The sequence below is a fragment of the Triticum urartu genome, chromosome 1, assembly GCF_003073215.2.
Source record: "Triticum urartu cultivar G1812 chromosome 1, Tu2.1, whole genome shotgun sequence".
NCBI lineage: Eukaryota > Viridiplantae > Streptophyta > Magnoliopsida > Poales > Poaceae > Triticum > Triticum urartu.
In genome coordinates, this window is record NC_053022.1 from 32700425 (window position 1) to 32718836 (window position 18412).

The following is an 18412-nucleotide window of genomic DNA, read 5'->3' on the forward strand; positions in this document are numbered from 1 at the left end:
ACTCACCGGAGCCAAGGAAGAAACAGTAGGTCACCGCAATGCTCTGGTACAATCAGGGTGATGCAGCGGCCAAGGTTGGAGCAGAGCTCGTCGACGGCGGCGGAGCTCCGAAGCTGTACGACGCGGGGAAGACGAAGCAGAAGGGCACGAAGGGGAAAAAGAAATGACCCTTCGGTCTTATTTATAAGGCAAGGGACATGTGTCAGGCGTGAAAATCAAGGGACCATGGGTTTGGAAATGAAAGTTGTCGCCTCAATTGTCGCAGACCTATTAAACAGAAAAGGTATCATGGATAAGTTTCTTTATAACAGGTGACGTCACGCCGGTTTACAACGACCAGAGAAGATGACATCACGGTGGTTCAACAAACTACAAGAAGATGTTGAAGTTGAAGTTTTTTGCTAAAGGATTGACATGAACCTGTTCAAATCAATATGGGGCCTAATGTTGGGGATATTACTACTGGGCGTAAACCGGCCTATCTGGGCCGGGTTAACTTCATCAGTAGTTAAGTATGTTAAAGCCCATGAAGGTAGATGAGGGCTTAAAGCCCATGATCGGTTTAAGGCCTGTAGCCGTAAACCGGCGTCGGTATGTAAACTTGTATCGTAAGTTAGGAATAAGTAGAGACCAAACTGAACACGTATATGAGCCGGTGTTGGGACTCTGTAAACCGACGGGCGTCACCCATGTATATAAGGGGACGACCCGGCGGCGGTTCAAGGACAACAGACAACAACTCGAGACTTAGGCGAAGCTTGTTTGCTCCCTAGTCATCGAAACCCCATCAATTCCATCACAACTAGACGTAGGCTTTTACCTTCATCGAAGGGGCCGAACTAGTATAAACTCTCTTGCGTCCCTGTGTCTGCTTTAACCCCTTCAAGCTAACCCGTTGTGATGGCTCCACGACTAAGTCCTTTCACGAGGACATCTGCCGTGAAAAAACCACGACAGGTCCCGTCGTCGACCCTGATCTCGTTTGGTGGCGTTTGCGTGGGCCAGTGTCGGTGCAGAGGGAGCCGGCCCCGCCGGAGGTGGTACGTCGCCGTGTCAGGGAGGAGGACGAGCACGTCCATCGCTACATGGTTGCGTTAGAGGGCGGCAGGTTCTCCAATACCTGGCAGTTTCTTCAAGCATCTCACTTCAGCTATGATCCTGTGAGGGTTCCTTCTCTTTGGGTGTCCACCGCCCGCGCCGCAGGAACCGCGAGTGTCCTAGATTCTTCTGTAGTATTCGATCTTTATTAGCTACCTAGCCAGTGATGTACTCGATATATAATATTCGAGACGATGTATTCGAGATTATATATTATTCGAGACGATGTATTCGAGATTATATCTATTATTCGAGACTATGTATTCGAGATTATATCTATTATTCGAGACGATGTATTTGAGATTATATCTATTATTCGAGACGACGTATTCGAGATTATATTCGATGATGCTTATTATGTACTATGATTGATTCAGTTTTTCCTTATTAATTGATTGCATCCATGCATTGTAATTTGAATATATTTCTTTTGGATTAGTTAAACAAAACCTATGGCGGACAATACCGGCAGAGAGGGAGAAGAGGCCCTGTTCAATATCATACGCAATCCTCGCGGGCCAGATGATGATCAGAATGAAGAAGATTATGACGGCTCTGGATATCTAAACAACACCGGGGAGGGTGATATGATATTCGATCGTGACGACCGAATTGATGAAGTCGTGAACTATGAACATGACGAAGAAAATGTTGATCTTGAAACAACAAAGACCGGCGAGGTATATATATTTATATAAGCAGGCATCTGGTGATCATCACATGTTTTATATGACTTGAAGATATATTAACGAATCGATCTTTCTTCTTTCAGCCATCCGGATCGAGCAAATCTTCAGGCAACAGGACGAAACGAGGCCCGAACAAAAAGTTGAAGGAGGGCGTAAAGTACAATATCAAGGCAATCAGACCTAATGGCGAACCATTCGCGCCTAAGAAGATTGCGGACAAGTTCGTTCGTCAGTGCGGAGTTCTTGTGAAGGACCAACTCCCGATCTCCCTTCAAGAATGGAGAGAGCCATCAAAGCCACGTCCAGGAGTTACTTTTGTCGACGACAGACAAAAACAGTTGCTTTGGGAAACGCTCATGGAACATTTCACCCTACCAGATCATTTCACAAATGCAGATGTGGAGAAAGTCAAGGACGCTGCTCTTAGGAAGATGGCGGTTGCATTCAAGAACCACAAGATTCGTGAATGGGCCAAGTACGTCAACGTAGGAAGCAAGACTCCAGTATTCATGGGAACACTAGAGAACCAAAGTGCTCATTGGGACAATTTCGTGAAATTCAAGGATTCAGAATTATCTAAGGAACGGTCGAGAATAAACAAGGCCAATGCCGCAAAAAAGGATAAGTTCCATAAGCTGGGGCCAGGTGGCTATGCGGTGGGATTGCCTAAGTCGGATAAGTCTGAGAAAGAGATGCTGGATGCAGGTGTCACTCCAGAAACATTGTGCTGGCCCCCCAGGTGCAGGACTTGGTTCTATGCGCATGGGGGAGTTGGACCCGAAGATAGGCAAAGTTTCCAAGAAGGCATGTCTGGACGGAGCCGAAGATAAGCTACTTGTTGCAATAGAAGAGGCTCGATCCGGGTTGTTCGAGCCCAACAGAGAGAACGACGAGCTTACGCGTGCCCTGGGAAATCCTGAACACCCGGGAACAACACGAGGCATGGGCGCTATTCTGTGGTATGAGGGGTTTTCGGACTGGAACGCCGACTACAGAACCCGTGCGAGAAAGAAGATTGTGGAGGAGAAGAAGAGGAAGATGGAGGAGGAGCAGAGGAAGCTAGACTATGAACGCCTTCAAGGCCTAGAATCAGCGCACGCAGACTTGGCAATCAAATTCCAGCGGCAGCAGGAGCAGATCGACTCACTTAGCCAGCAAAGGGGGTCTCAGCAGCTAGTGGATGATCCACCAATGGATAGCACCGTCCCATCCATGCCGAGAAGCAGCGTGGGTTCCGCCCAGGGCGACGCATTGCTGGATAGCTACCCAGTGGATGACATCATGGAGAACACTAACTGCGAGCTACACTTCAAAATGAAGAACATATCCATGAAGGTGGCGGACGCCCTTGCTTTTACAAATCCCCCCGAGGCAACCTTCCATTGCAACCCGATTCTAGCGGGCTATGCTCGTGTCTTGGTTGATGAGGTGGTGGACCAATATTCGGGGCTAGAGCTTGACATTCCTGGAGGTGACGATGAGCACACACTAGGAGAGGCCAACCATCGTATCATCCTATGGAGAAAGGATTGCATCATCTTTCGAAGGCCACCGACACCGCGTCATCCGACTCCTCGTCGCAGTCCGACACCGAGTCAGCAGACTCCCGCTCCTCCAAGTCCACCAACGCGTCAGGCCACTCCTCCTCCAAGTCTGGCACAGCTTCAGGCCACTCCTCCTCCAAGTCTAGCAAAGCGTCAGGCCACTCCTCCTCCAAGTCCGGCACAGCTTCAGGCCACTCCTCCTCGAAGTCCGGCACAGCTTCAGGCCACTCCTCCTCCTCCAACTCAGCCACGTCAGCCGTCTTCGCCGCCTCAGCAATCATGGAAGAGAGCCGCCTCAGCTATGGTGCGTAGCGGTACAAGTCGAGGTAGTACTGCAGGTACAGGCGGAGGCAAGCGATTTCAATATGGTCCAAGCCTCGCGCCTCTTCCGTAGAGGCCTTACAACAAGTCCGAGGAGGAAAACGTAGCCATATCGAAGGCCGAGGTGGAAGCCCATTTTGCATCGAAACCGCCACCGCCGACAAGGGAGAAAGTGCCTTTGGAAAAGATTGACCACTTCATTCGTATGGCTAAACCACCAGCTCCCAAGCCTGTTGACACAGACTATGAGCGCCACCTCAGGAAGTTAAATTGAGCACGTCTACAGAAAGAGGCGAGCTTGAGCTCGAGCAAATCAGCTGGCAAAAGGAGCAGTAAAACCGTTCCCCAGCTGGGAGAACAGGCTACGCAATCAATCCCCCCGCTTGTTGTGCCAACAACACATGAGAGTAGGCGCGCCCAATATTATTGTGGGCAAATCGTTAACGTTCCCGGGGTGGGTGATGTGGTAATAATCAAGGAGCATATTGCGCAGGCTCAATCGATCGGGATCACTATTGGACAACTCCTCGATACAAAGCCCATGTCTCCGACTAGAGAGGAGGAAATAAAACGAAAATATGCCCGGGGCCAACCTCTGGTCGAGCCAGAGGAGGTCAATAAGCTCCCAACGAGAATGTATGAATTGCATCAATGGTACATGGACATTACCAAGATTTCCAATCGAGAGTCCCTCATGGTGAATGTCAACGAGGAGCATTACTACCATAAGAAAGCTGTGACCGTTGATTATTCAGAACTTTTTCAGCTATACAATAAAGACGCACTCAACAAATCTATCGTCAGTTGCTATTGTGTGTAAGTGATTCCTTTCTGTAATTTAAGTCTCAAGCTAGCTGATCATTTTGATCAATCATTACATGTAATTATCCTCACTATATTCTTTTCTATGGTATTATCTAGGATGAAGATTTATGAAATGAAAAAAGGTGGACGCTATGGCATTGGGTTCGTTGACCCAAATACCATTAATGAATACACATGGAAATTAGATCCATATCACGCAAAATGTGTAGAGGAAAGCATGCTACAGTTCTTCAAGGAACTCAAATACAATGAAGATATACTACTTCCTTACAACTTCCAGTGAGTCACACTGTCTTGTACTACAAATTCTGTTTTTCCCTACTAGCTATAGCTACATGTTTTTGCTTACATATGCCCGCTTAATTAAGACATGCAAACGTGTGTGCATGCAGATATCACTGGATCTTGTTAATCATTAAAGTTGATGAAGGAACAGTTGAAGTACTAGACTCGCTACTTAAGAAAGCAAGTGACTACACCATCGTGAATGGGATAGTCAACAGGTAATTTCAATCATTATTAACTATATCTTGGCCTATTTAATTAGTTCGTCATTTCCTGATAACAACTATTTAATAACCCATTTATTCATTTTCTTTGTCGGCGGGCAGGGCTTGGGCAAAGTTCATCAGGGTCACTCCAAGCCCATGGAAACAAAGTCTGAAATGGTATCGACCCAAGGTAAGTAATTAAGTAGTACTGGCTAGCTGCCATCTCTTTAATTATCATGATTGATTAATTATTATCTGATCAAAATTCCATTCTCGTAAAGGCCCTGAGGCAGGCACCGGGGAATGATCTATGTGCATACTACGTTTGCGAGAACATTCGCATGATGGCGTCCGAAAGGAGCAAATCTCAAAGACAGGAGTGGGTACGATATCGATTGGCAGAACACTATTCACAATTTTTACACCATTATCGATATCTAGTCACACAACTAATACACATGCATATTGATCTCCTTCTTAACAGTTCAAAGAGGTGCGGGACAAGCTTCTAGCACAGGACCGCATAGAAGCAATTCAAGAGGAAATAGCGGGATTTTTGCTCGACCGGGTCATAGATCCCAAAGGAGAATACTATTACCCGCTACCGCCCCCATGAACCACTTCCAATTGTTATCGTGCTCCGAAGGCACCAATTAGCTAGGCTAATGCCACTGGCTCCGAAGGCACCAATTAGGAGAAATTGTATATATATATATATACATGTGTGTATATATGTGTGAATTAATTCATGGTGGTTGTGAGACATTCGATGATATATATATATATCATTTTTATGATCGGTTCTACTAGAAATTCTATTTGTATATATGCATAACATGTACAATATGTAGTATCGTAAAATACCAGCAAACGAAAAAAAATTAAATGGAAAACACAAAATTAAATGAAAAAGAAATCATAAACCCAAACCCCCCCCCCAACATTTTAATATCGGTTGGTGACACCAACCGATACTAAAGGGCTCCCTGCCCCCGAAGCTGGCTCGTGCCACGTGGTTGCCCTTTACCACCGGTTCGTGCTGAACCGGTACTAAAGGGGGGCCTTTAATGCCTACATTTTAGCGCCGGTTACCAAACCGGCACTAAAGGGCCTTACGAACCGGTGCTATTGCCCAGTTCTGCACTAGTGACGTACGGGCATGTTCAAACTTTATAATCATCCACTTTATTCATACACATACACATTTTTGCTTTTGTCATCATATTTAGGATAAACACATTTGGAATTTCATTTGAATTGGACCGTATGATGGTATTTGCTTGTACTAGCTCAATGATCCATATTTGAATTGAATGGACAATCTAAGTTTCGAGTTGGAGACATTGATTTTCAAAACTTGCACATTTTTTGCGTGCAAAACAAACTAATTGTCAGCCATGATATCATAGTCGCCGTACGAGAGCAGAATACTTATAATTTTAGGCGCCAAAAGCTTTCAAACTTCCCGCTCACATCGAAATATCACGCGCCCGAAATTTTAGCCCTGCGATATTCCTGTTTTACCCCTGCCACATGAACGGAAAAGGGCTGCTTTGGTAACTCCATTGTTTTCCCCTCTTTGCCCCCAACATTCTTCCCCAGAGCCCCTCCCCGACCCCCCCAACCACAGCAAGCCGCCGAATCTAGTCCTCCGCCGCAGCGGTGGACCTCACACCCCGCGGATCTACCTTCCGCACCTTGGAACCCCCAAGTGCCAACTCACCACTTCACCGGAGCCGCTTCAGCGACTGGCTTGTCCACCGCTCCAGATCTCCTTGACCGCCATCATGGTCCACCGCACCGGATCTGGTTAACCGGCGCCCTCGTCCACCATAGCGTAGGCCCTTCACTGACTCCCTCGTCCGCCCCTTCGCTGGCCCTTCATACAAGCCCTCGTCCGCCGCAACAGATCTGCCTCACCGAAAGCACTGTACAACGCGCCCGCCGAAGCCTTCGTCCACTACACCAGAACCGCTCCACGGACGCCATATTCAACTCCACCGGCCCTGCTTTACCGACGCCCCAGCCTCATCAGGTTATTTCGATTTGTACTCCTTTCGGTTTTTCTCTTTATCGTGCAACTGTTCACTTACCACAGATGAGCTTTCTTGTATGTCGATAGGCGCCGCAACCGTAGCACCGGAGCCGCTTCAGTGACGGCGATAGCCGGCCCAAACTCAACCGCAACACGATCACCATCTACGATCCTTAGCTATCAAGTATGACAACAATACCCATACGCCGCCGAGAATCAGGTACTATTATCCAACGGCCGGCGCCTACGTTCACTTTTCTAGCATAAGCAGCGCACCTTTGAATTTCTTCAGGGCATCATTCAGTTTTTCATGAGACGCGTTATTCTGCTTGCACCTGTAGGGCCATACTTCTGGCAGTGAACATGTTACATGTGCTAAATTACATACCAGTGCACATATAGTTAATATGCTTTAGTTTTGTTCTGATGCCACCTGTTGGTTCCATCAGACTGCTTAATGTTCTCTATGCTTAATTACACATCAGTAAACTAGCATGTGGTTCCGCTGCTTTTTGTTCATTTTACCCTACATTTTCTGATGCTAGCTATTACATCACTGCTCCGAGCCTCTGTTCATTACTTGTTTGTTTGTTCTTGATCTTCCCAAGTTGCATGACTAATTTGATGCTTCTATTAATTATGGAGCTGCCAACCCCATCAAGCAAAATATTTGTTCTTTTGGGGCTGGCACCTCGAACAAGCATAAAAATATAGGGAAGCAGACATACTCCCTCCGATTCTATTTACTCTGCACATAACTCTTGACCCGCATACCAAGGAGGGCACTGGTTTAATTTTTCTGGACTAATTTGCCAATTAATTAGGGCAGAGGCGGATGGGGCGGGGCAAAAAAGGAAACCAACGCTAGGAATCGGCAACGCGCAGACTAATACGAGAAAACTGAGAAAAAGTTATACGCAAAGTAAAAAGAATCGGAGGGAGTATTGTCGTGTATGCACACACCCTTCTTTCATTAGTTTAGATGAACCATTGATGATCAATTCGGACCAGTGCATGCGATTAAAATTAATTTTACCTAAATAGATGGTGCAGAATGAACTACAACAACTAGATTTGCAACCACAGGATGCTGACGATATCTTCAAAGAACATTGCAACAGCAGCTAGGCTTCACAGCAACATATGGTAAGCCAGTGTGTTTTAGTACATGTGAAATGTAATGCGAGTGGGCTGCTTTCTTGGCTTGTGCCCTCAACGTGTAATCCTACCGAATTATAAATAGTTCAGTTGTCTGCTTTGCTGTATTGCTTGATTCGAATGCTTATTTGTTGTTACGCTATACCTGAGTTGGCCAATATGTCAGCAGTGCCTGCTGTACTATCATGAAGAAATGCATGCCTATTTCATTTCAGTCCTTAGTTTTTCCTCTCAACTTCATCACAAGACTGTCTTCGTAGTTTATATGAGGCCACACTGTTAAGTGTTTTCTCAGATTATTTCAACTACTTAGATGCCTTGGCAACTTAAATATAGCGGATGTACACTCCCTTTCAACTAGGGATGTCAACTAGTTCCGATTTAATCCTGATTAAAGTCCACTAGTGGTATGATAGTTCAAAAGAGTATTTGTTTTTTGAGGAAAATGAACTAGGGAGGTAAAAAACTAACTAGATGGGACTGGCGGATTTCGTTTATTTGCCACTTACATCCCTAGTTTCATCTTACCATTTTAATTTCTTTTCGACTGATGCTGCTTCGAACCATTTAAATATAGTTTGCCATGCTCGGCAATAATTCGTCCGTCGTTTACCATGTAAGCTTACTGTCTGGATCATACGATAACTATCTCTTACTGATGTCCAACGAAAACCTTTCAAGATGCCGTTCACACTAGGACACAATGTACAACCCCAGAATCTATTTGTGGAAGCAGTGCGCCATCCATGTTACCAGATGGTAGCAGTTCAGAGGCAACACCGCCGGAGAGCAGTCTGAGCGCAGATATTATAGTGCTTGAGGCTCTACTAGAGGCAGAAAGAGATGGTGTGGCTGTCATGAATGAGGTAATCTTTATCTTAAGGCTGGAAATTACGGAATTAGCGGCACACATTATGCAAGCAACCCAAGAATTGGAGGAAGTAAGAATGTTGCATTTGAAGACGGAGGAGGTCCTGCTGTTTCTGCTATTTGAAGCCCAAGATAATCTCGGTTCTTCTTTAGATACCAGTTGAAATTTTCATTAGATTATTGTACTTGCATGTTGTGTCATGTCTCTGAATGGATTATGTTGCAAGACCCCCTATGTTGTCCATGTGTTGTAATGATCCGAATTTTTTAGGCGAGGTAATCCTCAGTACTTGTATGATTGACATAAGGTGAACTGTTTTTTGTGTGAGCATATTGTATTGGATGAAATAACTGTTTGACTCAGAGTGTATCCAACCTACTGAATTCAAAGATCACGGCATTTCTAAATCATAATCATATATAAAGGTGGAATAAATCTTTCTTGTGGTTTTGAAGAAATAAATAACAAAACGTATAATTATCTGTGGATATTCATAATCGAATACAAATAGGATTTGAATTTAGTTTGCCAGGTCCCAGGGCAAACGTGAATGCTAATTCTCCCAAGTTTTGAACAAAGCGGCTAAACACCCACTATAATTTGTGGGCTGCCCGAAGCAAGTGTTTGCGAGATGGAAATTATTGTCTACCCCTGACACTTGACATCCTTATCGACAGGATTTACACTGGTGACGATAGGGGTAGACTAGTAACTTCAATCAGACGTGACACGACGGCCTCTGAGCCCATTCAGACATGGTGGGCGCCAAACGTGGGCGGCAAAACACATTTGATTCAAGCTCATCCGAAAGACATGTGTCTCTTCCTCCATTTCCCCATTCATACACGGTGGGCGGCAAAACAAACTCTCCTCGTCCGAAATCGATGTAGGCTTATATTTTAAATAGGGGCAGATGTGTAACTTCCATCAGACGTGACACAACCGCCCTACCTGTCAGCCCCGTTCATACACCGTGGGTGGCAAAACACCCTCTCCTCGTCCAAAATAGTTACCGGCACATATTTGGGAGATGCGAGATTACCGTCCTATCCCCAACCGACACGATGTCCAAAATTTTAAACGGGGGATAAGTTCGTAACTTTCCCCCATTTCAGAGAAGCGCGTCCCAAAGTTTGAGATCCCCCCTCCCCTCCATCTCCCCATTCATACACCGTCGGCGGCACGACAACCTCCGCACTGCGGCCAGCCTCCTCCGTCCGCCACCCCATCCTCCACCTTGACGGAGCCGCTACCCCTACCCCGTCGTCTACTGCAAGAGATGGACGTCTCTCATCCACGGTGCTGGACCAGGATCCTTTCATCGCCTCCTCTCGCTTCATCGGCGTCGTCGTCCACCTTGCTGTTGCCGCTCCTACGACCGCCTCGTCCACGACAACAGGATATATCCCCCGACCCGGCCGTCTACCGTCTAAAGTCTTCTTCCTCGCCGCTGACAGCCATCGCACCTGCAGCACCCTCAACGTATCAGCATAGGCCTACACGGCGTCGCAAGAGAGCTGGTACTCTTCCATATGTGCTTAAGTTATTGATCTCACCCATAAAATAGATCGTAATTTGTTTACTGTACTTTTCTTGTCCGTACCAAATTGTAGTGGCTAGTTGAAAGCAAACATTGGTTGCGAAGTAGCTTTGTCCGGTTTGCACCTTCAGATCCGCCATGGCACGGGCACTATACTCGTAAAGCTTATGGTTTCCCCCCTTCATATTCACTACCATCATCGTAGGTGCTTCGTGTCGTGCTAGCACTGCTCCTCAAGACCTCAACCCAAAGCTTATGTGTCGAAATACGAATCTGATATGATGCTAATATCACTAAAATAGAGAACGTTTAATTGGTCACCTAATGTTCCTATATTCGTTTCGAAAAGCATGTGCGCCACCCACTGGTCCAGCTAGTTCCACTTTCCTGATTTTTCTCTTGATGCTTAGGGTTTTCCCCTTTTATATACTCTACTATGATCTGCGTAGGTGCTTTCTGTCGTACTAGCATTACTCCACCCTTGAAGCTAAACAACACAACACTCAGAATTCGAAAGCTTAGTTGTTCAAATATGATTGTGATATGATACTGATATTAGTTAACCGACACATTTAATTGGTTAGCTAAAGGTCCCACTTGAGTTTCCAAATGCATGTCGCGACATATGGAGAGACAGCATAATTGCATTTCTTTGTGACTTGTTGACCGTACTTTCTTGTCCATACCAAATCTTAGTTGTTATTTCAAAGCAAACATCGGTTGCTAACTACCCTTTGCGCGGTTTGCAGCTTCAGATCTGCCATCCCACTGCCATGGTCAACACTGTACTCATCATGCTTATGTTTTCCCCATTTTATGATGACCACAATCAGCCTACATGGTTCGTGTCGTAATAGCACTGCTCCACCCATCGAGCTAAACAAGCTTAGTTGTACAAATTCATATCTGATATTATTGTTGATATTAGTAAAACTGAGAGATGTTTAATTGGTTAGCTAAATGTTCCTACTTTAGTTTCAAAATGCATGTGAGCCACATATGGAGAGACCGGAAAGAATAGTATTTCTCTGTGCGCTCTGGTTCATCATGGGTGGCCAACCGACATTGTATTAAAATACTTGTAATATCTTCAATCTGCTTGCCCTTCTGCTCTTCTTTAAGATGATACTCTTATCTTGCGGTCGACTGGTCAGGTCGAGTTGTTCTCCCTTAGTATATTTTGAATCTGTCAGGTCAGGTCGGCTTGTTCTTCTTTACTATATGTTGAAGCTATCATCTGCGAAGTGTCATCACTTCTGGAGCTCTCATATTTTGAGTAGTAGGCCACATTATATTAATGCACACAACAAATTACAGCATGCATGGCATCTTTTAAAAGAATTTCAGAGATAGCACAAAGGGTTTTACAGGGAGGCAGTATTGGATTAGAATCACTTCTGCATTACAAAGAAAATCTCACTTGTTTTTATGTTTTCATGCATGTCAGATATTGAACATTATCAAAATGAATATGAGAATGGGCGCACGAGAGGAATATTGCGGAACGATCCACTGGCTATCAAACTTGGCATGGTGGAGGGTGGCCTATCTTATTCACCCATCAAGGTGCTTGCTCTAACTTTGCAAAGTTGTATTGGTCGCACCTATTTTGCATCTAACCTCTTGCATTACTTCTACTTTGTTACACCATCTGCTTAGTTTAAGCATCATATATGAGTATATGCCATACCTATCCATTTTCTGTACCTATTCCATGTGTCGTCACACTATGTTTTTCCAGTCAGATGTTGTTCTTTCGTAATAGGTGTCCAAAAGTAAGAGGGTGAGTGCAGGTCGTCAAGGAGTACAAACTAGGTATTTGGAAAAGGTAGTGATACATGTTAAATCAGATAGATCAGCAGCCATAGAAAACACAGGCCCAACTGTACCACACTTTACCCCTACTCCAGTGGCCAAACCCCTATTAGAACTGTTGGCAGCCCAGCGTCAGGTACTGTCTATGATATCAATTCAAAATTTGAACTCCTAAATTTCTGCTTGTGCCTTACCTTCTCTCTTGTATGAAAACTAATTTAGATGAATCTCCTTGCTCAAAGGATCATATTATCTCAAAACAATAATGGGCTCTGCATTGCTCTTGTCAGTACCTCTCTCCCTTTTGCCTTGTGACGCTGTACTTAATTAATTGCTATTTGATTATGTATCATCAGTCTGCACCTGAGCTTCATTATCCTCTGTTTCTTCCAATATTATTTGATCTATATTTACTCTTTGCAAAATGTACAATAATGGCAACGCTTATAAAGAATTTTCTTTGGGGAATTTATTGAATTATCCTTCCATCAACATGGAGAAGGGCTTTGTCCAGCCCGTGTTAACATGTAATGTAAGTTCATCCTTCTCAAACCTTCAAACTTTGTTCTAGTATAGATTAGGATAGGCATCATTTCCTCCACTGCTGTTTGCTTTGCTGTTTACATCTAATTGGATGTTTGCAAAAACTACCAGTTTCAAATTGTAGTTGTAAAAACATGTTCCTTATGCAGAACAGATCCATTTATTTTCTTATATAATTGTGAAACTTGTTACGTGTCTCCTTGTTTCTCTTTCAGACTCATATCTCTTACGCCAGGAAGAACTTTAGGGAAGATAGTGAGCCAAACCATTTTGAGGACAGTGAGATGACCCCAAGGTCCTGTCTTGATGAAGACAGTGAGTTGAAGCTACTCACCAGCAGGTGTGAGAAAACCTCTCTGCAGTCGCTACCTCAATCAGTTCGACTTCTTCAGTCTCAACTTAAAGCGGAAAGGCTTGCTTCAGCTCAGCTCCGACTTGAAGTCAAAGATGCAATGAAGATGTCAGAGGACTGCCGTGCGCACCATCATGCCTTAAATCTAGTGTTGATGCATCTATCGTTGACACAACTAAGGTCTACTCAGCTTCTTCAGCTGTTTGGGGGGCGACCTAGCCAGGCCTAGTGCCTTTTGAAGTGCTCTCAGTTTTGTATATTCTTTTGTCGGCGCGTTTATTTGCACTGGTGGCGAACTTTGATGCCCAGTGGATGTAATATGTGTGATAGCCGTGATAGCCTAGCGTAAGTTGCTTGCTTATTTATTTCCTTGTTGTCTTGTTTATTTGTTTGCTTCTAGTCATTACAGTTCTTTTTCCGCAGTTTGCTAGTGGCTGCATTAACCTATTTTTTAAAACTAGGCCACAATAACCATGGGCTAATATTTACTGTAGTGACAATGGGCCTCCTACGGGCCATAGAAACAGTGGGCCTTCTACGGGCCGTATCATCAATGGGCCTTATACGGGCGGTATGATCGATGGCCAAACATGGGCCAATAACAGGCCGCATTATGACCGTAAACGGGCTAGAGTTGGAATCGTCCGTTCATGGGCCGACCATAACGGGCCATCGTTAATAGGCCGTATTTGATGACGCTATGAAAACGGCCCAACGTATTAACGGACCACAAATGGGCCGACTGTAACCACGGGCTGAATTTGGCCCACAAGCAGAAAATGACAGTAACGGGTTGTAACTAAACGAATGCTGGAAATGAGCCCAAGAATAAATGGGCTCTGAGAAGGACGAAAGGTAACATGGGCTGGAAACGGCCCAATGGAATAATGGGCCGTTAATGGGTATAAAGTGATACACTGTTCATCACGGGCTAGTTTCACCACGGGCCGTTAATGGGTGTAAAGTGATACACTGTTCATTACGGGACAGTTTTACCACGGGCCGTTAGTAGGCCAAGAGTTACATAGGGCCTCATATGGGCCGAAAGACGTCATGGGCCATACATGGGCCAGAAGTGAAAATGGGCTGGAATCATATTGGATGGCCCAGATGACACTACTGGGCCTAATTCGGATAGGGCGTAATGGGACTTGGGTTAGCGGGCTGTAAATGGGCTATATTTGAACAGGCCGTTAACAGGCTTTCCATGGGCCAGCCCGCCAGCTTTTGACCAAGTCAAACGGGCCGGCCTTTACACAGGAATGGGCCTCTGTTGGGCCGTGCCACGTGTCGACATATCATAGGGGCCTATCTGACCCACTGACGAGCTGACACGTGTTTCGTCCGGCCAATAAGAATTTTACACATGGAAATTTCCCATTGGTTGGGGCTGTTAACGGGTTATCGGATCCAAAACCCGACCCGATAGCTTAACGGCGTTCCGTTACGGTGGATGCCACGTGTCGGTCACCCTTGACGAAAGGACTTCTGTGACGCACGATTTATCGTCATGGAAGTGGACACTTCCGTGATGATAATTTTGGTAATGTCATGGAACACTTCTACGACAGCACAGGTATGACTATCTTGATTCTGTCATAAATTTGTCATGGATGTACATGCATGACAAAAAAAGCGACCTACTGTGACAAACACGTATCATCACGGAAGTGTATTTTTTTGTAGTGGTAAGAGTACGTGTAAGGTCGGTCCGGGCCGCTTCATCCCACAATGCTGCCGAATCTAGATAAGACTAGTAACAGCAAGCAAATTGAACAAATCATCGCCCACAACTACTTTGTGTTCTACTCGTGCATAGAATCTACGCATAGACCTAGCTCATGATGCCACTGTTGGGGAACGTAGCAATAATTCAAAATTTTCCTACGTGTCACCAAGATCAATCTAGGAGATACTAGCAACGAGAGAGAGGGAGTGCATCTTCATACCCTTGAAGATCTCTAAGCGGAAGCGTTCAAGAGAACGGGGTTGATGGAGTCGTACTCGTCGTGATCCAAATCACCGATGATCCTAGTGCCGAACGGACGGCACCTCCGCGTTCAACACACGTACGAAACGGAGACGTCTCCCGCGCCTTGATCCAGCAAGGAGGAGGGAGAGGTTGAGGAAGAGAGTCCAACAGCAGCATGACGGTGTGGTGGTGATGGAGTGGCAGTTCTCCGGCAGGGCTTCGCCAAGCTCACGCGGAGGAGGAGAGGTATTGGAGGGGAGGGGCTGCGCCAGGTGCAAGGGTATGGCCGCCCTCCCACCCCTCCACTATTTATAGGTGGGGAGAGAGGGGGCCGGCCCCCCTAGATCCCATCTAGGGTTGGGGGCGGCGGCCAAGGGGGGGAGGAGTGCCTCCCAAGTCAAGTGGAGGCCCTTCCCCTTAGGGTTTCCCCTCTCCCATGCGCATGGGCCTTGGGGAGGCTGGTGCCCCTGGCCCATTAAGGCTAGGGAGCCCCCCTACAGCCCATGCTGCTGTATTGGACGTGGTGGAACATTTTCCGGACCTCCGGACCCCTCCGGAATCCTCCGGATCCTTCCGGAAGCTTCCCGGTACAATACCGGAAAAACCGAACATTTCCTGGAACCCGAACAATAACTTTCCATATATAAATATTTACCTCCAAACCATTCCGGAACTCCTCGTGACGTCCGAGATATCATCTGGGACTCCGAACAACATTCGCTAATCACATACAAGTCTTCCTAATAACCCTAGCGTCATCAAACCATAAGTGTGTACACCCTACGGGTTTGGGAACCATGCAGACATGAGCGAGATATCTCTCTGGTCAATAACCAACAGCGAGATCTGGATACCCATGTTGGCTCCCACATGTTCCATGATGATCTCATCGGATGAACCACGATGTCAAGGATTCAGTCAATCCTGTATACAATTCCCTTTGTCTATCGGTACGATACTTGCCCGAGATTTGATCGTCGGTATCCCGATACCTCGTTCAATCTCGTTACTGGCAAGTCTCTTTACTCGTTCCGTAACACATCATCCCGTGATCAAATCCTTGGTCACATTGTGCACATTATGATGATGTCCTACCGAGTGGGCCCAGAGATACCTCTCCGTTACACGGAGTGACAAATCCCAGTCTCGATTCGTGCCAACCCAACAGACACTTTCGGAGATACCCGCAGTGCACCTTTATAGCCACCCAGTTACGTTGTGACGTTTGGTACACCCAAAGCATTCCTACGGTATCCGGGAGTTGCACAATCTCATGGTCTAAGGAAATGATACTTGACATTAGAAAAGCTTTAGCATACGAACTACACGATCTTGTGCTAGGCTTAGGATTGGGTCTTGTCCATCACATCATTCTCCTAATGATGTGATCCCGTCATCAACGACATCCAATGTCCATGGTCAGGAAACCGTAACCATCTATCGATCAACGAGCTAGTCAACTAGAGGCTTACTAGGGACATGGTGTTGTCTATGTATCCACACATGTATCTGAGTTTCCTATCAATACAATTCTAGCATGGATAATAAACGATTATCATGAACAAGGAAATATAATAATAACTAATTTATTATTGCCTCTAGGGCATATTTCCAACACCTTGACCGAGTTTTGCAGAGATGTGAATAAACTAATCTTGTCTTGAATTGGGAAAAGTGCCACTTTATGGTCAATGAAGGTATTGTCTTGGGGCATAAGGTTTCTGAGAGAGGTATTGAAGTTGATAAAGCTAAAGTTGATGCTATTGAAAAGATGCCTTGTCCCAAGGACATCAAAGGTGTAAGAAGTTTCCTTGGTCACACCAATTTTTATAGGAGGTTCATTAAGGACTTCTCAAAAATTTCTCGGCCTCTGACTAATTTATTACAAAAAGATATACCATTTGTTTTTTATGATGATTGTGTATAAGCATTTGAAATACTTAAGAAATCATTTATCTCTGCACCTATTGTTCAGCCACCTGATTGGAATTTACCTTTTGAAATTATGTGTGATGCTAGTGATTATGTTGTAGGTGTTGTTCTAGGGCAAAGAGTTGATAAGAAATTAAATGTTATTCAATATGCTAGTAAAACTCTAGACAATGCTCAGAGAAATTATGCTACTACTGAAAAAGAATTCTTGGCAGTTGTATTTTCTTGTGATAAGTTCAGACCTTATATTGTTGATTCTAAAGTAACTATTCACACTGATCATGCTGTTATTAAATATCTTATGGAAAAGAAAGATGCTAAGCCTAGACTTATTAGATGGGTTCTCTTGCTACAAGAATTTGATTTGCATATTGTTGATAGAAAAGGAGCTGAGAACCCCGTTGCAGACACCTTGTCTAGGTTAGAGAATGTTCTTGATGACCAACTACCTATTGATGATAGCTTTCCTGATGAACAATTAAATGGCATAAATGCTTCTCATACTACTCCATGGTATGCTGATTATGCTAATTATATTGTTGCTAAATTTATACCACCTAGATTCACATACCAACAAAAGAAAAAGGTTTTCTATGATTTGAGGCATTACTTCTGGGATGACCCACATCTTTATAAAGAAGGAGTAGATGGTGTTATTAGATGTTGTGTACCTGAGCATGAACAGGAACAGATCCTATGCAAGTGTCACTCCGAAGCTTATGGAGGACACCACGCTGGAGATAGAACTGCACACAAGGTATTGCAATCCGGTTTTTATTGGCCTACTCTCTTCAAGGATGCCCGCAAGTTTGTCTTGTCTTGTGATGAATGTCAAAGAATTGGTAATATTAGTAGACGTCAAGAAATGCCTATGAATTATTCACTTGTTATTGAACCATTTGATGTTTGGGGCTTTGATTATATGGGACCATTTCCTGCCTCTAATGGTTATACTCATATTTTAGTTGTTGTTGATTACGTTACTAAGTGGGTAGAAGCTATTCCAACTAGTAGTGATGATCATAACACTTCTATTAAAATGCTTAAAGAAGTTATTTTTCCAAGGTTTGGAGTCCCTAGATATTTAATGACTGATGGTAGTTCACATTTTGTTCATGGTGCTTTCCGTAAAATGCTTGCTAAATATGATGAATCATAGAATTGCATCTCCTTATCACCCTCAGTCTAGTGGTCAAGTAGAATTGAGTAATAGAGAACTCAAATTA